The sequence below is a fragment of the Podarcis filfolensis genome, assembly GCF_964270895.1.
Source record: "Podarcis filfolensis genome assembly, chromosome: 1".
Classification (NCBI taxonomy): Eukaryota; Metazoa; Chordata; class Lepidosauria; order Squamata; family Lacertidae; genus Podarcis; species Podarcis filfolensis.
The window spans coordinates 26,341,013-26,359,271 of NC_139604.1; the positions used below are offsets into that span (position 1 = coordinate 26,341,013).

General features: G+C 42.7%; 1 protein-coding gene across 1 annotated transcript in view; it reads right to left on the reverse strand.

Annotated features, from left to right (window-relative positions):
* LOC310746584 (uncharacterized protein) overlaps nucleotides 1–18,259 on the reverse strand; it is a gene marked incomplete at its 3' end in the record, with an annotated part of 191,676 nt that overhangs the window by 105,935 nt on the left and 67,482 nt on the right. Inside the window, exon 2 of the mRNA XM_083580492.1 lies at nucleotides 17,098–17,247. The remainder of the gene's footprint in view (nucleotides 1–17,097; nucleotides 17,248–18,259) is intronic.

The following is an 18,259-nucleotide window of genomic DNA, read 5'->3' on the forward strand; positions in this document are numbered from 1 at the left end:
TCCCTAAACATTCTGAGCACTGTAGTTTTATCCCTCACAGAGTTAAAATTTCCTTGACAAACTACACTACCCAGAATTCCCTGTGGGAGGGAATGTGCTTTGAATGTGCTTTACAGGTATAGCATGTAGGCAGCCTAATTCTCATCCTTAAGAATAAGCAATCCTATTCTAGGGTTGCCATATATCCGGAATTTCCAGGACATTGCCGGGATTTGACCGCCAAAAACAGTGACCAGGCAGAAATCGCTTAAATGTCTGGGGAAACCCAGATGTATGGCAACCCATGTCGGAAGTGTGTCCGGATTTTCACCTTTTTAAAATATGGCAACCCTATCCTATTCAGCTTTTCAGGAATCCAGACTAGAACCATCATTTAAAGCAGGACATGGGGTATTAAGATTTACAGAATGGACCCAGAACTTTCTGTTTTCTAGAGGTTCCTGAGCCAGCACCACAAATGAATACAGACCTGTTGGGCAGGACGGAGTAACGTTGTTTTGTTCCCTTCCTCATTTGGAACATGAAGGTTCCACCTAGTTTCAATGACTTGTGGGCATCCATAGACCTGATGGGAAAGCTGTGGCCCCCTAGATGGGGCTAGACTACAGATCCTCCCTGACCATTGGCCATACTGGCTGGGGCTGATGGGAGTTGGGGTCCAATAACATCTGGAGGGGCCACAGCTTCCCCATCCCTGAACTAACACCATTTTGAAGAAGGAGGAGGAGGAGGAGTAGGAGGAGGAGGAGGAGGAGGAGAAGGAGAAGAAGAAGAAGAAGAAGAAGAAGAAGAAGAAGAAGAAGAAGAAGAAGAAGAAGCAGCAGCAGCAGCAGCAGCAGCAGCACTCGAGCTAGTGGACATCACAACATTTCATGGTAGTGGATTCCATTCATTAATGATGTCTTGACAAATGAAAGAAATATTTCTTCAGACAAGGTTCTGCACCATTTTGCATTCTTATCCCGGAATGTGCGTCGCAAGAGAAACCTGGGTAATTGAAAAGTGCAGTGAATTTGACTCACGCTGCCTGGAGCCCTGGCAACAACTATTTAACTCAAGTGTTTGAAAAAGATTGGAGGGGAAAAATGGTCAAAACAAAACAAACCAAACAAAAGTACACACGGAAAGAAAGAGAAAATGCTTGTTCTCATTGAAGATTCAGGACAAGTGCTTGCAGGTCTCTAAGTAAAGCCAGCAATCCATCTGTGAATATTGCCTCTAATAAGCCCGTGGTACAAACTCGGAACGATTGGGTGCAGAGAGAAATGGAACTCATTTTAATAGTTACTTTTCTATAACAAAGGAGGAGAACGGGGCCAACGAGAATTTCACCATGGGGATGACTTAGCAGCGCAGTGTGGGATATGCAAATAACAGTGTGTGTTAGGCATCACCTTAATTTCAGGGTCCCGCTACCTGCCACAGTCGCCTGCAGCATGGCTTTATCTAAATGCGCAGAACAGCTGAGCTTGGAATGGAGGGTGAGAGCAAAGAATACCGTGAGGGACAGCTGCAGTAATGTGTTTACAGGTTCTGTAAAGCAGTATCTCGCCCGTGCAGCTGTTTAAAATCCTGATAGCCTTTGCTGAGCACAGTACCTTTGGGAGCACATCAGCCTGTGATGTCTACCGCAGCCAGTTCATTTTGCATTATTAGATTCTCGGCTAAAGAAACTAGACACTAGGAATGCAGCTAATTCTCTAATCCTTTGCTGGCACTCCCTACAGGACCAGTGAGAGACCAGTGGCGTGAACTTCGGAGGGTCACATTACTCTTTAATCAGAGCTGCTTCTCATATTAACCTCTGCAGAAATGAGATGCTTATCGTGCCCCACTCCCACTGCCGTCTCACACAAAGAACATGGACGCATAATATGCAGCTGGTGTTTTAACAGACCCAAGAACAGCCAGGTTGAATGTAGAAGGTCCATAGCTCTGTGGTAAAGGGCTCTGTGCTTTCCATGCAGAAAAGAAAGGTTTGTTTCCAATCAGTGCTTTTTTTCTAAAAAAAAATATGTTTAGGGGTACTCTCATTTTCCTACATATACTGAGGCCAATGAGGCCAAACTTAGATTCACAAAATGTTTAGGGGCATGCGTCCCTCTGCGACCCTCCAGAAAAAAGGACTGGTTCCAAGTATCTCCAAGTCAGACTTAGAATGTCTCCTGTCTGAAATCACGGAGAGCCACTGATGCTCAGCATAGACAATGTTGAGCTAGACCAGTGTTTCCCAAACTTGGGTGTCCAGCTGGACTACAGTTCCCATCATCCCTGACCACTGGTCCTGCTAGCTAGGGATGATGGGAGTTGTAGTCCAAAAATAGCTGGAGACCCAAGCTTGGGAAACCCTGAGCTTGATGGACCAATGGTTTGGCTCAGTAGAAAGCAACTTCTAACGTTCCCACAGATGGAGGCAGAGCACCAACAGCATGTCAAGATGCTGGCAGTTGTATGCCAGGCTGTAATGAAATTACAGTAATAATAATAATTTATTTGGGGTGTCCAGGTTTTTACTTTTTGAAATATGGCAACCCTAATATATGCAAAATATTTAATCATTGTGACTCACTTTTTTGTGAAATGTAATATACCTTTCTTTCCTACTCATAAGTAAAGAGGAGTCTTCTACATCATTTCCTCTGAGTAAGAATTTTAGGCCTGCAACCAATTCCTCCCTCCCCCCGCCCCTCTCTCTGATCCATTACCACTGCAATGTCTTCTATTCTGAAGCTTTCAAGGTCTCAGTAGACAATTACAGCAAAAAGGCACCCCTACACATAGCAATTTTTCTTTCACAGCATGGAGGCCATGTAGTTTGAAATAAGGAAGTTATAGTAACAGGCATTGAGGTTGCAGGTGAAGAAGGGAGGATAAAATGCCAAATAATATCTGTTTCACCACACATTATCATCATCATCTTTCTTTATAGATATATAGCTAGATCTAGAAGGACAACACTTTTTCTTTCATCTAAAAATAATTCCTATCCCCCAAATGTATAAGTAATTAGCAGAGATGAATATGCAAGCTTTAAATGGACTGCTTCTCCCTCAGGCTTTCCCCCTTCTGACCCCATATTCGAGAAAGCAGACAAAACTTGGCAACATGGATCATATCCATCATCTTCATTGGCTCCTGTCCAGATAACCTTGCATGCAGCGCTGTGCTCTGTGCAGAGCAGATGGTTGGCACTGTCAAAGATGACAGCGCCAATCACCTGTTGGAGGTGGAGGAGAGCGAGGGAGATGGAATCCTGCTTCCCCTCCCCTTCCTCTCTCAAACAGGTGCACCAACACTGCCCAAAGTCACACCAAGCCGAGTGTTCGGCAATGGTACCAGATCTAGTAAATCAAGCAAAGCCCTTTGAGTGGAGGCTAGCCCATTTGTAGAAATAGGTTCTCCTATGCCCTGAACTTGGTACAGAAACCTTTGCTCTTCCAGATGTTGCTGTACTACAACTCAACAGCCCCAGCAAGCATGGCCAACAGCCAGGATTGATGGGAGTTGTAGGTCTGGAGCTCCCCACACCTGTCCTAAATAAAAAAAGAAAGAAAGATTTCAATATATTAAGTTACTGGGGGTTGTGTGTGTGTGTGTGTGTGTGTGTGTGTGTGTGTGTGTTCGTGTTCTAGTAAGTGGTCTTGTAGGTGATCTGAAACAATATCATGTTGTTTATGCACCCTGAAAACTGTTCTGCCAATCTTTCCCAGCTGCTAATGATAGTGTTCCTGGCTGATGTTTTTCCTAGAACCATAGACTCATAGAATTGTAGATATGAAAGGGACCCCAAGGGTCATCTAGTCCAGCCCCCTGCAATGCAGAAATCTCAGCTAAAGCATCCATGACAGGTGGCCATCCAACCTCTGCTTAAAAACCTCCAAGGAAAAGAATGGCTCTCTGGTGCTTTATTTGTTGTTGCTGTTGTTAATGGCTGCTGCTACTACTGTGTGTATTTTTAATAGACACATGGCATCTGAAATATACTCGGAGTTGAGAGTGGATTTCATGCTCTTCATTCAGCTCATAGTGGTGAGGAGGAATGAATGTTCCCCCAAAATATCTGCTTTATATACATTATTTACACAATGGGCCGCACGTGATTGGCTAATTCTGGGATTCACCTGTAGGCCAATCAGGTTGCGGATTCACTTCCACCTGGAGCTGGATTGGGTGGCTCCTGCGGACCAATCATACTGCTGCATTGTTCTAGGACCAATCAGACTGCTGCATTCTGAATCCTATTGTTCTAGGACCAATCAGACTGCTGCATTTTGGATCCTATTCAACTCAGTACATAACAGCATCAAAAATCTAATTTAAATGAACTAGAATTAATGGTAATTCATTAACTTGCTTTGGTATGCATACATAATTTAAGATGACATGTGGTTTCCCTTCTATCATTTTCATTTGCCTTCTACTTTCATACGTATTTCAAGATGGCCATTTTAGCAAGTCATTTTGTTTGCTTGAAGGGGTATTCTAATTTCTATTCTAGACTGGAGACATCCTCATGTGCCCCAAATGCAATGAAAGCATATGTGCATACAGCTTCCCACACTTCTCCTAACCAAGCAAACGTATGAAACAAAACACAATACCATCCAGATCAACAGGAAGCACTGGGCCCTTGTTGTTGTTGTTGTTTAGTCACTTAGTCGTGTCCGACTCTTCATGACCCCATGGACCAGAGCACGCCAGGCACTCCTGTCTTGCACTGCCTCCCGCAGTTTGGTCAGACTCATACTGGTAGCCTCGAGAACACTGTCCAACCATCTCGTCCTCTGTCGTCCTCTTCTCCTTGTGCCCTCCATCTTTCCCAACATCAGGGTCTTTTCCAGGGAGTCTTCTCTTCTCATGAGGTGGCCAAAGTATTGGAATCTCAGCTTCAGGATCTGTCCTTCCAGTGAGCACTCAGGGCTGATTTCCTTAAGAATGGATAGGTTTGATCTTCTTGCAGTCCATGGGACTCTCAAGAGTCTCCTCCAGCACCATAATTCAAAAGCATCAATTCTTCGGCGATCAGCCTTCTTTATGGTCCAGCTCTCACATACACAAATATTTCATTCTGCTTTTCCTTCCTCTCCTTTTACAGTGTAATCTTTCCATCATTCCATTCATTTGGCCATCAAACCAACATCAAACAAGTGTATTTAGTCCTTTTTGACAAGAGTGCTTCCAGGGACAAGCCAGCCAAACCCTTCAAGTAGTGTTTTCCACTTACCAAGCATGCAGGCATCTCTCCTTTTTTGCTTTTCAGAAACCTGGGGTGGATCTACACACGGGGGGGGGGGGGGACCGCTATAAGTAAGTCAGAAATTAAGTCGTTATAACAAAAGAAAGAAAATGCTATGGGAAATCACGAAGAATTTTTTTGCTCTCTAGAGCCATCTGGTGTTGCATGTTTATAACCAAGTGCTGTGGTGGTTGTTGTTTTGCTAATGTAGCTGAGTCCCCTGTTTTAGTTGTATACCCATCTGCACTCACTACTTAAGTTCACTATTAGCCGGAGCAATGCATTGTCTTGATTTAGTGTTGACCAAGACAGAAACAGCAACACTCCCAGCTTAATCATGGTGTCTTCTAGCAATTTTCCTTAGGCCAGATTTTGCCCACAAAATGTAGCAACTGTCCCCCACTTCCCCCAACATAAACTTAGTAAAAACTATCAAATACTGTGAAATACTATCTACCACTGCAGGCCACCCATCAGAGATTGTCAAATCCTAAACACTTATTACAGTGAAATGGAAAAATGTTATATTAAATATCAGTGGGTCTAAAATACTGGTGCTGAATATTCAAGTTTTACAAGAGAGATTCCTGAGGAAAGTTTATGGGATGCATTTGTTTAAGCTCTAGGTCTTTCTTATCCTCATTGGAATAAGCATAAAAGTAAGCAAGTTATTAGTTTATGCTTATCTCTGCTTGCAAATTGCAATGAAAGTTTAAAGCTTTTGCTTCATATTTTTGAATTCCAATTCCCATGTCTACTGTTATGGGAAAGTATACCATGTTTTACTTTTGTCTCTCATGCAGCAAAGGAACTGGCAAAGAGGTTGTAAAAAACTACTCTGGTGTCTGTTTTTTTGTAGTTCAGTGAGCTATCATTTCCCTGAGTGGTGCCTCAGGCAATAATCTGGGACAAAGCTTTGACAGAACTTCAAAACCCGGAGAAATCAGAAAAGAAAAATTAATGATCACAGTTTTGTTGCGAAGCCTTATCTCAATTATGAGACCTGGTTACCATCCTAGCTGTTAATATTCAATGCAGAATGATCAAGGGAGTGGCTATTTATACACCTGACAATAGCTCTTGGTTTTGCAGGAGATCAACTGATGACAGCATAACTACCTAATTGTGAGCGAATGATTTTGTGTTATACTTTAGTGGTCTTTAAGATCACAGCCGTAGGCCGTGACTCTGCACATACCTACTTGGGAGTAAGGCCCATTTCACATACAGTGGTACCTCTGATTACATACTTAATTCGTTCCAGAGGTCCGTTCTTAACCTGAAACTGTTCTTAACCTGAAGCACCACTTTAGTTAATGGGGCCTCCTGCTGCTGCTGCGCTGCCACTGCACAATTTCTGTTCTCATCCTGAAGCAAAGTTCTTAACCCAATGTAATATTTCTGGGTTAGCAGAGTCTGTAACCTGAAGCGTATGTAACCTGAAGCGTATGTAACCCGAGGTACCACTGTAATGGGACTGGCTTCTGAGTCAACCTGATTAGGGCTGCACTGCATGAACATCAGCCACACTCATGGCTTGATACGAAACTAAAGGGCATGGTAGCATTTCCAACAAGCCTCAGCCTTATCATTGCCTTATCATCCTGCCCTGCCTGATTGCCTGCCACCGTCCTGCATAGCTTATACTGATTTCTCCTCTCCAATAGTGGGAAAGACCCCCATGAATTTTCCTGTTAAGCTCATAGGATGAGATCCAACATAATGCTAGCACAAGAAGTTTGAGAGTTGATGTTGCTGTGCTAATGATTCCAAAAATAGAGGGGGAAATGTTATGTGTGCAAAATGACCGAGAGAGAGAGAAAATCTCAAGATACTGCAAATGAAATATATTAGTAAAACAAAAGAAAATGAAATATATTAGTAAAACAAAAGAAAAACATGTTTCAGTCTGCAGTTACTTTAAGCCTTCATCAGGGGTTGTAGAGGGGACAATATATCACATAAATTCTCAATAATTAAAGACTAATTATACGTCTATATCTTCTTGATTAGAATAAAATGTAGAAACAGTCTGAAGAGCTCTCTGATCATAGTTAATTCACTAATGACTAAAAAATACTATCTAAAGGCACCCAATTATATAAACTGTAAGAAGTCATGATAAGGCATCAAGGTCTTTCACTAATACACATGACAATACAGGAAGGAAAATTTGAAGCATCTTGAGATTTTAGCTCTCTCATTGGCAGGGGGTGCAAGCTGTAGCAGAGGAGGTAATGCACAAATCTTAACTGTCACCTATAGCAGCTCCACTAAGAGTTGTACAATATTTTGCGCAAGCAAATTTATCTGTTGTGTTGTGCTAAGAATGGTCCCTGTTAGTGAAATGGCTGTCACACAAGCTAGCTGCCACAACTGGATAGCAAGTATATAATCTACATGAAGTATACATAGGAAAGCTTTAGTTTCTTGATGATGTCTGTAGCATTTCAAATCGCATCTAGCTCGGCCCTGGTAGCTTGGCAAATACTGCTGTGGCCAGCATCCCATAGTACTGACTCTGAGAATCTTAAGACGTAGCAAACTCTCCAGTAAGAGCAATTGAGAAGCAGCAGCTGTAAATCTCCTAAGTAAATTATCACAATGGCATTTTAGAAGACAGGCTGATGCAATCTGGTCTTTATATCTGTCACCTTTTAATATAATGGGCAATGCTTCCTTCAAGAGGAAGAACGAACAAATAAGAATGTTCCTCAGTCAATTGCTCATAGTACATAGGAAATGTCATTATTTGCATTACGCGGGCCATAATTAGTTTCACCTCAGTTCGTTTGAAATGATATCAGAATGGCAATAATCCAAGCTGAATGCTGTATGTAAATTAATTAAGGGACGTTTGTTATTATATTTTGTAACTGGCTAAACCAGAGCTATTAGCTCCCTTAGGCACTGCAGTAGAGAACAGCTGGTCATCTTTTCACCTTTAGAAGAAAATCGGTGTTTGATAATGAAATCTTGATCACCTGCCATCTGCCACCTAACGATCATCAGACACAGCATAATTTGTCAACCTGCGCTCTAGGAGGAAGGCGGGCAAATTGGGCAGCTCAAGTCCACGAATGTTTACTCTGAAGGATGAGCCAATTTGCGCAGTGGGCATGAGCCCAAGGAAGCATACGTAGGGCTGGAGCCATGCAGCACAATGTATGTTTATACAGAAGTAAATCCCATCAAGTGTAATGAGGCTGGCTCTCAAGCAAGTGTACCAGAACATACATGGCTTTATTTGGTTCAGTTTCCAACTTCACCACTGGCATTACACACTCGTATTAGGGGAGTTTTGTAGATGATTTCCAACACCTTTTAATTTCCCTTGCAACATATTGTGAGAGTGAAATTCCAAAGAAAAATAAAAGGCTATATGACTCAGTTTGCTTCACAAACATTCCACTAACATGACACAACAAGCATTTCCCTACATTCCTCTCTCATCCAAAAGCCAAGGATATCTTTTGGAAAGTGTATTACCTCTCATCTTGGAGTATTTCACTTAAAAGACCAGGAATATTTCATATGGCAACTCATGTTTTCACACCTCACACTAAACTGTAGAATTTTTTTTCAGATCAGGAAAAAGGGACAGCCAGGGAGGCTGAAAAATGTCAGATAAATGTTTAGTCAGGGTGAAGGTTATACACCACTGCCAGCCATCTCACAAGCATAAGGTAAGCTACATTCCACACCAAGTTTTTTGTTTGTTTGTTTTTTAAGTCTAATGTACCATGAAAATAAGACAGGGAACCAGAATCCTCCTTGGCTGGAGAAGAAAACTTTTGAGAAACTGGAGAACAGGTTTAGGCACAGCACTAATTTATATGACATGTGCTTCACATTTCTTTAACTGAGAAGTCCCTTCAACAAATATGTAGACTGGTACTGTCTTCATCTCCCTATTGCAGATGGAGGCTGAAAGAAAGGAGCTTGCCAAAGACTACTCAGTGAGTTCATGGCTGGGATGAAATTTGAACCATACACTTATGTATATACTCAATAGCCACGTCAACATGTCAAGCTGAACACAGTTTAGTGGAACATGTACAAATGGGAATAAGGTCAAGCAAGCCCTAGGCTCACCTGTTCCTCCTTGTACCTTCTCTTCCCACATACAGTGGTACCTCGGGTTATAGACACTTCAGCTTACAGACGTTTCAGGTTACAGACTCCGCTAACCCAGAAATAGTACCTCGGGTTAAGAACTTTACTTCAGGATGAGAACAGAAATCGTGCTCCGGCGGCATGGCAGCAGCGGGAGGCCCCATTAGCTAAAGTGGTGCTTCAGGTTAAGAAGTTTCAGGTTAAGAACGGACCTCTGGAACGAATTAAGTTCTTAACCCGAGGTACCACTGTAGTGGAGAGGGTGGTGGTGGTGGTGGTGATATATTACTTATACTCCACCCACCTGACCAGGTTGCCCCAGCCACTCTAGATGACAACTTCAGACAAATTTATTTTCAGTCTCCCTTCAATACAGCTTGCAATTTCATTCAAACTGTGGACTGTGGTTTATATACTATGTTTAATTTAAACAAGCCAGCTTCAAACTTCAAAGTTTGAACCTGACTTTCTTTCAATAAACCAAAGTTAATGCTAAACCATGATCCCAGGATTGGACACAATGAAAGTTGAACCACAAAGTACGTGGTTCCAAAGTCCTCCTTTCAATCATGTGGGAGGCTGAGGGGGGAGCACATGAACACAAAACTTGTTCGGACTTGTTCCAGCTCATGGACATACCATGAAACCACTGTTTAGTGTAATGTGTGAATAGAGCCAGTGTATATGCAAGTTTAGTACTGGGAAGGTTGTTTCTTGATTCTTTGTATTTTAACTAATGGCTTTCTCAAAATTCACATAGTCTTTTAGGAACCTATGAAGTTGCCTTATACTTAGTCAGGTCCTTGATTCAGCAATGCCAATAATCTATTCTGGCAGGCAGAAACCTTTCCCAACCTAGCCTCTGTTGTACCACTAAGTTTTGGCTCAACCCCTACTGGTCACTAATATTGTCTCTGAAGCACACGACTCATCACAAAGAAGAAGAAAACCATCAGCTCATTTCACTCTGGGTCACTCAAGACAAAGGAAACAAAAGAAGGTGCTAGCTAGAATTCTGTGCATATAGTTCCGTACAATTCATTCCCTCACTGCTGAATCAAAGACAGGATAATTGCAGGTAACAGGCTTGTGAACACAGAGATTTCTGTAATTTTATTCTTTTTTAAAAAATCCAACAAGCTATTTATGGTTCACCTTTGAACTCCCATCAGCCTGCCTAATCTGGAATGTTTTAATAACTCTAGAATAAGAAAACTCTTAAATCAATATAAACAGAAATAAAAATAAATTATTAAATATTATCACTGAAGCAACATTAGTGGATCAGTAGAAATTCAAACTAAGTTTAGTTCTCCAGATAAAAATCCCAGTAGTGATTAGGATGGAAATGAAGACTTGCTTTGTGTGTGTTACCCAACAGAATATTAATTTGCTCACTAAACATCAATGGTAGTGATCTCCTGAATTCACACACAGATCACTTTGTTAGTTACACTCACCAAAATTAGGAACATAGGAAGTTGCCTTATATCGAGTTGCACCAATGGTCTATATAGCTCAGTATTTTTTACATTAATATCAAATTAATTTAAAAAATGAAAGTTACACATAAATGAAAGCTGAATCTTAATTTTATGAATGGAATAAGTATTGTGTTTAAAGAAACTGAAACATTCAGATTTTTTATTTCAGAAAACATAAGACAGCTGTTGTGCTGCAAAGCCAATTCCAACCAGTGCATGATTGTGATACTCTGGAAAAAAGAGGCAACAGCCAATCATCTCAGTCCTGCCTGTCTGAAGCGATTACTCCTTGTAATAGCTAAAGTGAAAGAGCATCTGACAAAATAAAAACCAATAAAGAATGGCTGTCCAGGGTCAATTGCTCACACCTGTATGGCAGCACAGCGAGAAGTGTTTTCTCCAAGGATCAAGAGTGTCACAAATATCTCAAACCTACTGTCGCTGGGATCAGAAACCTCAGCCCCTTAGTGAAACAAGTCTCTCATTCATTTCACCAAAGGCCTGGTCTTAGGCAGGATCGGAACCAAAGAGAATGGCGTCTGATACTCATGAGTACGTATATAAAAGGTAACAAATCTACTCCTAAATCACTCTTTCTCCAGGGGAAGCAGAGGCCCACCTCACCTTCCCCTGCTGTTTTCTTTTGACAGAGGACCAAGGCAGGATGCTTAAATGTTGGCTCAATCCTTTCACTGCCCACGACAGAAGAACCACAGGCTCTCCCCTTTACAGAGCTAAATTAATCCACTGCATGGCAGTAAAACTGCAACTTTCAGTTAGTAGAATGATAGATTGGCAGTCACACTGTTATGGTGGCTTTTGGGCACCCCATGAATACTCCAGCAGGTCTGTCAGCTGGGCGGTTGGCAATGATGAGTTCAGATATAGCCCCAAGCATGGTCCTGCCTTTAGAAAATATTCACAAACTTATTCTATGTGCAGCATTGCTATGCCTGCACCGTTGTTTTGTGTTTTTTTTTTTTTTTTGAGGGAGGGGGGAACCAAGTGCTTTCCTCTTCCGATTCAGGCTCTATTTTATTTGCAGACCTCAGCGCACAGCCGAAAGAGGGATTTTTATGTGCCAAGTGAAATAGCTCAATAAATTTGGGGAAGGGCTGTGGAGAATAATATAACCGAGGAGCTGTAGGGAACAGTACATATAATTTCACCTCTTCCTTCATGGTCCACATATGGAGTTGTTTTGCCCCTCGTCCTTCTCCAGCCAACTGAATAGTTAACCCTTGATGAACTGTGAAATATATTCACTTTGACAGAAATGTAGGAGCAACTGGACAAGCAGTAGCAGTCTGTGGCATCGCTCGGAATGAAAAGGCAACTTTATGAAAAGCTGAAGTGCAGCTGTAAGACTGTCATTCAAGGGCGGGGAACCTCAGTCCCAGGGGGCAGGTGTGGCCCTTCAATCCTTTGTATCTGGCCCTCAGAACTGTCCCCAGGCCACAGACCTCACTGGCCCTGCCTGGCCAGAATGTGTCATTGAACTCTGACAAGGCCTTTTCCTTGTCCTGATAAAAAGGAGTGTGAGTAGCTTACTGTACATAGGTGAAATTCACATTAGATACTCTGGCTCCACCCCACACTGGCATATCATAGAGTCATAGAGTTGAAAGGGATCCCAAGGATAATCTAGTCCAACCCTCTGCAATGCAGGAATATGCAGCTGTCCCTTATGGAGATCGAACCTGTAACCTTGGTGTTATCGGCATCACGCTCTATCCAGCTGGCTTTAGCAGGTTCTAAAACTGTGTACAAAAAGGGATTGCCTGATATTAATATCAAGGGAGTTCAATTCCTTGCAAAAGATGAATTCCTTGCAAAAGAATATCAAAGAATAATGCTCAAAATAGCTTGTAGTACTCAATTATTTACAAATGAATTTATAATCTGTACTTTCATAAATAAAGCAAAGCAGAATAGAATATGTAAAAATTATCTCTAAAAACATCATGGCAAGCATCAATACTGATTGGATTAAAGAAGACAATTCATGCTGGAAAGGCCTGTCTAAACAAAGAAGTTTTCAAAAGACATCTGAAGGAAGGGAGGGATGGTTTCTGACAAACTCCTTGTGGTAGGGAGTTCCGCAAGGTAGGGCCTACCACACTAAAGGCTCCGTCTACAGTGAAGGCCAACTGAACCTCAGGGGTGTGGAAAACCACCAGAAGTACCCTCTCAGAGGATCTCAGTGATCAAAGTGGACCATAAGGGATCAGACAGTTCTCCAAGTTGTTGGGCACAAGTTGTTCAGGGCTTTGCGAATTAACATAAGAAACTTGAAGCAGGCATGGCAGCAAATCAGCAACCAGTGCAGCTTTCTCAGCAGTGGGGTAACATGTTGCCAGTAATCTGCTCCTGTGAGCAGTCTTCATTAGCTGAAGCTTCCCAGCTATAAACCACACTAACATACCCACCATCATTTCTCTAATGAAATATGTCCTATTCCATAATAAGAATAAGAATTTTATTATTTGTACCCCGTCCATCTGATTGTATTGGCCCAGCCACTCTGGGCAGCTTCCAACATATATAGAAACAGAAGAAAACATGAAACATAAAAAACGCTCCCTATACAGGGCTGCCTTCAGATGTCTTCTGAAGGTTGTTTAGTTACTTATCTCCTTGGCTTGGGGGTTGCATAACTCCATACTCTCCAACATTTCTCTGTCTTAAGTAAAAGCAGGGGACTACGGTAAGTCCCCCGCCCCCGGAGGGGAGTGGGTGACCACGCAGTCCACCACAACTCCTCCCCACTGGGAAGTGGAGTGGATTTCCAGGATCAAATAAGAAACCGGGACGGCTTCTGAAAATCCAGGACTGTCCCTGGAAAATCGGGACACTTGGAGGGTCTGCATTAACCAAACCATAAAGTTACCAATGCATGGACCACTGTGGTCAAGCTGTCATAGTCCAGCTGTCAGTCACAGCTGTCTTACCAGCCAGAGCTGGCAAAAAGCACTCCTGGACACAGACATCACTTGAACCTCTAAGTGATAGAACAAGAAGCATTCTCAGACTGTGCACCTGCTCCTGCAGAGGGCGTTCCACTCTATCCAGAACAGGCAGTTGACCTCTCTCTTGGGCATGGGAACACCCACTCACAAGGCCTCTGCCTTTCCAGGATTCTTCCAGTGCACCACTGCATCCAGCCGCCACCACCACCAGAAAAGTAAAGCATAAGGATCAGGCCTCTGTTGCCTCTATCTTTCAGTCCAGGATTTCATCAACACTGAGATTCCATTTTATTTTATCATTAACTTGTTTCTTGAGGCACCGCAAATGGAACCCGAAGCAATCAGTCACTCCCACACTAATGTGTGTGGGTGAAACTGCATTAGATACAAAGCGCAAACTTGGCTCACATTTCTACGATAGGCGGGCTTTTGTTTTGGGAGATTATGATGTTCAGAAGTAATTCATGACCAATTTCCTTTAAATGCATTGTGGAGATTAAATGCTCATTTCAAATCAAGCTAGTCATCAATATTTCTGGTGGTGGTGGTTGTTTTACATGAAAGTATCTAGTACCAACATGACGCGGAGCAACATGGCAGCATGTTAATATGGAGGCTCTCACTGGAAAGTGAGCATTTATCTTGAGCTTTCTGTATCTGGAACAGGCTTATATGAGAAATAACTACTGTATAGTTCAGTACTAGAGGAATAAAATGAGGTGTGGTGGCTGTCTGGAGCACCTGCTGTTCAGCCGAGACATTTAAAATCAAAATTAAGAATGGGGGCTTTACATAGAAATGCCTCTGACTTTTTTAAAAAAATATATATTTAAAAATTATTTGTCACAAATGTTTATGCAAGCCCAATGGCAGCATATCCTAAAAGTACAGATTGGGGAGCATTTCCCCCCCAGTCAGAGATCTTAACATCCTGAGCAGCGTGCACTGTTTGCCATGGCCACAACAATTAATTAGTTTTTCTGCTGGGCAGCCGCTGCAGAACAGGAGCTGGGTATACCTGGGTTCCAGCAGCATTTATTCCAAAGCTATGTGCGAACTGGGAAATCAATTTATACTGCTGCTGACCAGAATGGCTCGCTGGAGAATCAGCTACAACGGTGAGTACACACAGTTACAAATAAATGGCACCTCCAGCTTGTTGAGCTTTATGAGAGATGCTGCCAGTGAGCACTCTGAATTGGACTTTTAGGTCTGCCCTTTTAACAGAAACTGGATTCTTTGATATAAAGTGAGAAACAACCTTTCCTTACTCATAAGAACAGCCTTCCCCGACCTGATGCCCACCAGGTTTTGTTGGGGCTCCTCAGTCTGCCCAAGCGCTAGGAGTTGATGGGCAACTTCAAGGCCCCTATTCTCACTTCTTAGGGTTCTTTGAACTGGACACCCCTTCACAAAGAGACCTTCTTCAAACAGAGTCCTGTTCTCTGTAAAGCACAACACATGGCAGTCCTAATTAGTGCTGAATGAGATGGATCATCTCATTGCTGATCAAGCAATCCAACGTTTATGTTCTTACGCAGGCAGGCTTCCTCAACATATTGCTGGATTCCAACTCCCATCAGTCCTAGCCAACATGACCAATAGTCAAGGATGATGGGAGCTGTTGTTTGAGAATGCTTTCTCCCCTACTGCTTTTTTCATGACTCAGCTCTACTTTGATGCTGCCATGCTCGTGGGGAGATTAGCCCATAGGCCAGTTGTTCCTGTTGTTATATGCCACTCCAGAGGGTTCAAAATATATGTTTGCAGCTAAACTAGTGCTGAGTTTTCTCCTCCCCCTACACTCACCTAAATCTGTTCTAGGGGTTCTCCCAACCCCCTGAAGCAGATTTTGGGGAGGGCTCAGGACACACACAGGGAGAGAAGGGGGGAGTCCAGCTACACAAGTAGAAATCCTTGGATTCATTAGTTGGCTACTGCCCACAGTCAGGTCCTTTTCAGTTATTTCTGGAAACACAGAAAGACCACTTGTCAAACCACTGCGCTTTCAACCATTCCAGGCTTCATGCAATGATGAAGAAACATATGAATCATCTGCAATCTAATGCCCTTCCATTCATGTCCTGTTTGTGGACATTTGGCTGACCGTTGAGAAAAATGGAATCCTGGATTTGGCAGAGTTTACTATTGATCTTGGGACGCGGGTGGCGCTGTGGGTTAAACCACAGAGCCTAGGACTTGCCGATCAGAAGGTCGGCGGTTCGAATCCCAGCGACGGGGTGAGCTCCCGTTGCATGGTCCCAGCTCCTGCCAACCTAGCAGTTCAAAAGCACGTCAAAGTGCAAGTAGATAAATAGGTACCGCTCCGGCGGGAAGGTAAACGGCGTTTCCGTACGCTGCTCTGGTTCGCCAGAAGCGGCTTAGTCATGCTGGCCACATGACCCGGAAGCTGTACGCCGGTTCCCTCAGCCAATAAAGTGAGATGAGCGCCGCAACCCCAGAGTCGGTCACGACTGGACCTAATGGTCAGGGGTCCCTTTACCTTTACCTTACCATTTATCTTATGCAGCAAGACTCTACTTACACTGCCATAGTTTATTACGAAGCACATAAAAGTTATAGCAAATGTCTTGAAATAACAAGTGTTTGGGATTTTTTAACAACTGTATTTTAAATGTATTCAAGAGTGTGCTTTTTAGAATAAAAAAAAACTGCTGAAAACATATTTCCCCTTGTTGAAATTGACATCTCCCCACCCCCACCCTCACCTAGGGATTGGCGGAGAAATTCAATTGAGTTCACATCTAAAGGCAAGCATACCTTATTTGCTGTTCCTAAAACAATACATAGACTGAAACAAAGCCATCCTTTGAAATGTAAACTTATCCAAATTTTGTGGTGCAGTTCTCCATCCAAGTACTGCATACGAAAATATATATATTATTGCCAAGTGTGCATAACAACTCATATAGCAGCGAAGGGTAATATACAAAATGCACTACATGTGGGAAAATTGCTTTGCAGAATTATGTATTTGGGGCAAGATTGCTTGGAAAATGTGTGTATTAAGGGAAATTTGCACTGAAATGCTGATGAATATTCATGAGGATTTTTTTAAAATGAAAATTTATGTGGAAAACCAAACTTAAAGTTGAAAAAATGAGCAAATGAAATTGACAGATTTGCCCATTCTTATGTGACTCCATTCCTTCTCCTTGCTTTCACCACCATCCAGCTTTCCCACCTTCCTTTACTGCTACGGTCTTGGCCAGTTTTTTTCTTCCGTTTGTGCACAGCTGTCACCTTCCAGCGCTGCATGCTTTAAACTCACCCAAATCATTGGAGATGTCAACAGCATTGTAGTTCAGAGGGAAGACTTTAATCAGCCTGGTTGAGGCTTTCTTCCGCTCTTGCTGTCCTCCAGCTTTCTTTCCAGCAGTCGCACCGACTGAGATGGAAGCTAAATCATTTCAGATGAAGCCTATAAACAAAAAATGTGCATTGGGATTAGTGTGCTGCTTTTTTTTTTTTAACTCTAAACCGCTCCATTTGGGGTTCCAAGATTAAACATGCTGTTGTCTTTTCTCACTCAAACAGCACAATCCAGAACTTGAGCCTGCCATGTCCCTCGTGTGGATCTGCTTGTTACCATGACAGCACCACAATGTTCAGAGGCGCTGTGGGCCTCTGAAATGATTAAAGTTTTCTTTGTGTGATCATAGTTCACCTTATGAGAAAGCTTATTGTAAATCAAAGTGTGGGGGGTGGGGGGAGCTCATGCCAGATAAGGAAAGAAAAACGGCAATGTTTTTAATGTAACCAGAAACCTATTTCTCAAACTGTATTCAAGACCCACATAATAATTAAAGCAATATTATCTTTCCTTAGAAAAAAGTGCCTGCCACTGGAATATGTTGAGACTGAACTGTGGGAGCGGGCTATGTATGTGATGCAAATCTGCCCCTCTTTGGGTCACAGAACCAAAACTCTGAATCTGCTTCTGATGCAGCTTCAGTGCCGTGGAAATATAGGATGATGGTGAATATTGTTTCCCTACATTAGCCAAGGTAAGGTAAAGGTAAAGGACCCCTGGATGGTTAAGTTCAGTCGATTTCAACTTTGGGATGTGCTGCTCATCTTGCTTCAGTCCGAGGGAGCCGGCATTTGTCCACAGACAGCTTGCCAAGTCATGTGGCCAACATGACTGAGCCGCTTCTGGTGCAGCAGAATACCATGGCGGAAGCCAGAGTGCACGGAAACACCGTTTACCTTCCCGTCGCAGCAGTACCTATTTATCTACTTGCACTGGTATGCTTTCAAACTGCTAGGTTGGCAGGAGCTGGGACAGAGCAACGAGAGCTCACCCGGTCGTGCAGATACAAACTGCCGACCTATCGATCGGTAAGCCCAAGAAGCTTGGTGGTTTAGACCACAGCACCACCTGTGTCCCTAAGCCAAGCCAATGGAGAAAGGTAAATATTGTGTCCATGATG